The sequence below is a fragment of the Terrapene carolina genome, unplaced genomic scaffold, assembly GCF_002925995.2.
Source record: "Terrapene carolina triunguis isolate 2854851 unplaced genomic scaffold, T_m_triunguis-2.0 Scaffold33723, whole genome shotgun sequence".
NCBI classification, from domain to species: domain Eukaryota; kingdom Metazoa; phylum Chordata; order Testudines; family Emydidae; genus Terrapene; species Terrapene triunguis.
The window spans coordinates 5,921,139-5,924,693 of record NW_020698074.1 but is presented as its reverse complement, the minus strand read 5'-3'; positions in this window follow the sequence as shown (position 1 = coordinate 5,924,693).

The following is a 3,555-nucleotide window of genomic DNA, read 5'->3' as shown; positions in this document are numbered from 1 at the left end:
CTGCGAGGCCCCCATCACGTGCATTCTCCACGTCCCTCCTCTCCTCCACCTCCCTCCCCCTCTGCTCACTGCATCCCTCCTCTTCTCCACACACTCCCTTCCCCCAGGAGGCCCGCACAGGAAAGGAGGGACACAGGGCAGTGGGGGCCTCGTGGGAGAGGGGATGAAGGCAGGGCCGGCTTTAGCAAGAGCGGGGCCCAATTCCTGGGGGCGGGGCTTGCCGCAAGCCCCGCCCCCAGGAATCGAGCTGCGCTCCGGCCGGGGTCGCTGGGCTTGTGTCTGGCCCAGAGCCGCTCGGCGGCCAGAGCCAAGCCGAGCCACGGGGGCCGGGCCGGGGGGCCGGAGCCGCGCCACGGGGGCCGGGCTGGAGCCAAGCCGGGCCGGAGCCGCTGGGGCTGGCGCGCTCAGCCGGAACCGGGGCCGGACTGGGCCGCGCCTCCCCGGAGCCCTTCTCGCGCCCCCCCGCCACCCCAGCTTGCCTGGTGCTGCCTGCCCACCCCTGCTTCTTTTCAGACTTCCCGCGAACCTCTGATTCGTGGGAAGCAGGGGAGGGGGAGGAGCAGGGGGCGGAGCGTTCAGGGGAGGGGAGGAGGGGGAAGTGAGCTGGGGGCGGGGTGGAGAGCTGCGGCGTGGGGCCCTCTTAGCGCGGGGCCCAATTCAGCCGAATCGGCTGAATCGGCCTAAAGCCGGCCCTGGGTGAAGGAGAGGAGGGATGTAGCGGGTGGGGGGGGTGGAGGAGAGGAGGAACACATTGAGCAGCGGGGCCCTCCAGAGAGCAGGGTGGAGTGGAGGAGAGGAGGGACTCAGCCAGGCAGTGCTGGACTGTGGGGGCCTTAGGGGAGAGGTGGAGCAGGGACAGGAAAAGGTGAAACGAGGCGGGGCCACCACGGCCCAGGCATCTGGTGGCGGGGCGGCGGCAGCTGCGCCAGGGCAGACCTAGCCTCCCCTGGCCTATTGTACCCACCACCTATTCACATAAAATAGTCAATGGGTGATGCAGTGTCCTAAACCCCACCCCACTCCAGGAGATAGGTATTTGAGTGTACGCTGCAGGGAGGCCCATCTCTCTACTTGGGAACCATAGCGGGGAACCCCTCTCCTGAAGTTAGGCACTTCAGTCATTTCTTGTGAGGTGGGAGACCTAGGTTCCAGTCCCCCTGCTCCAATAACTCTCAATATTTAATACAAAAAGGAACAGCTGCAACCTGAGAGATTCAAGGAGCCCCATCTCAGAATATCCCACAGGCTAGTATGAAGTGCACTCTCCTGAGAGCTGGGACTAGGAGACCCTTGTTCAAATCCTTTCTCCCACTGTAGCTGAGGGGAGATTTAGACCTTGGTCTTCCACATCCCAGGTGAGTGCTGGCATCACCAACTCCTCCTCCAGTGGCAATTTTGTGTGGAGGGAGGCAGGTGCCTAACTCATTCCCACAAGAAACACCTTTGGCACCTAAGCCATCTGACTCCATATGGCAGGTTCCCAGTTGTGGATCGCTAAGCCGAGATAGACACCTCCTTGCTGCCCAGACTGTGGGCACGTCTTCACTACCCGCCGGATCGGCAGGTAGCAATCAATCTATTGGGGATCGACTTATCGCGTCTAGTGAGGACGCGATAAAATCGATCCCCGATGGCTCTGCCGTCGACTCCGGAAATCCACCGTGGCAAGAGGCGGAAGCGGAGTTGACGGCGGCGTGGCAGCGGTCGACTCGCCGCCGTCCTCACAGCCAGGTAAGTCGACCTAAAATACGCAACTTCAGCTACGCTATTCAGGTAGCTGAAGTTGCGTATCTTAGGTCGACCCCCCCCCCCCCCGTAGTGTAGACCTAGCCTTAGTCACCTAGTCTGCGAGAGGAACCTGTGTGAGGTTTAGGACACACCCCATTTGCTAGCATCTCCCTTTGGCTAGTTTAGGCAGCTCTCCACTTAGGGCTTGTCTTCAGAGAAATCGATCTCTCGGAGATCAAATTATCGCGTCTCGTCGGGACGCGACAATCGATCCCCAAATCGACGCGCGTACTCCACCAGCTCAGGTAGAAGTAAGCGCTGTCGACGGGGGAGCCGCGGCGGTCGATTTGCCGCCGTCCTCACAGCGGGGTAAGTCGGCTCGGATACGTCAAATTCAGCTACGCTATTCGAGTAGCTGAATTTGCGTATCTTAAATCGATCCCCTCCCCCCCCCCAGTGTAGACCTAGCCTTAGTGTGCTGGCTTTTGCGAATTGTATTCTAAGGCGCCTATGTCTTCCCATTCATTGTATAGGAGCCTACGTGCCTAATTCAGGCTTTGTGGATTGCAATGTTGTTCCTATGATTTCTAGTTATCTGCTGCAATGCTCAGTGTTGCAACACCTTTGTGGATCCGGCATAAGTGCCTACATAACTTTGTGGACCTGGGCCTTCATTACTACACCACTAGAATTAGGAAAATTAACTTGGAGGAAATTTCAAGGCTGCCCAGGTTCTGTATAAATTGATTAATTTAAAGAAAAACTGCAATTTGTTTGTAAAATGTGATACTTATGAAGTTCACAATTTTTTTTTAAAAGTGAAATATAATGCAAATTACTAAAGTTCAGAAGCTATTATTATTCTATCTGCCTGCTAATACAGGGGCAAATCCTGCTCACCTTCTTCACACACTGTTGACTAAGGGCCCAATCTTGCAAAGTGACCAGCACCTCTTGCTAGGAGCTGGGTTGAGAATGCTCAGCACCTAAATAGAAGGCACATTGTCCTCCTCCAAATCCCTCCTTAAACCTCTCATTTGCTGTGATGCTTACAAAAAAGATCTTGACAACGGTTAGGCTACTCATGTACTGAGACCACAACCTATCGTGCTGATCAATATTGTCTCATGGTTTCCTTGCACTTTCCCATCTATTTGTCTGTATCCATCTGTTGTCTCTTGTCTTATCAGTAAAAGCTGTGTTATCCAGCACTTTACGAACCGGAAAGCTCTAGAAACTGGCATTTCTGATATCCATTAAAAGTCCGGTTGGTGCAGGGCCGACAGGCTCCCTACCTGGCTCCGCATGGCTCCACGGCCAATGGGAGCTGGAACCGCATGGAACCATGGCCAACGGGAGCTGTGGGGGCAGTGCCTGCGGGTGGAGGCAGTGCGCAGAGCCGCCTGGCCGTACCTCCGCCTAGGACAGGGATGGGCAAATATTTTGGCCAGAGGCCACGCCTGGGAATAGAAATTGTATGGCGGGCCATGAATGCTCACAAAATTGGGGTTGGGGAGAGGGCTCTGGTTGGGGGAGAGGGCCCTGGGGTGGGGCTGGGGCTGAGAAGTTTGGGGTGTAGAAGGGTGCTCCGGGCTGGGACCAAGGGGTTTAGAGGGCGGGAGGGGGATATGAGCTGGGGCAGGGGATTGGGGTGCAGGGAGAGGCTCAGGGGTTCAGGCTCCGGGTGGCGCTTACTTCAAGCGGCTTCCGGAAGCAGTGGCCATGTCCCCATTTGGCTCCTACACAGAACTGTGGCCAGGCAGCTCTGCACGCTGCCCCGTCCGCAGATGCCGCCCCTGCAGCTCCCAGCCAATGGGAGCTGTGGGG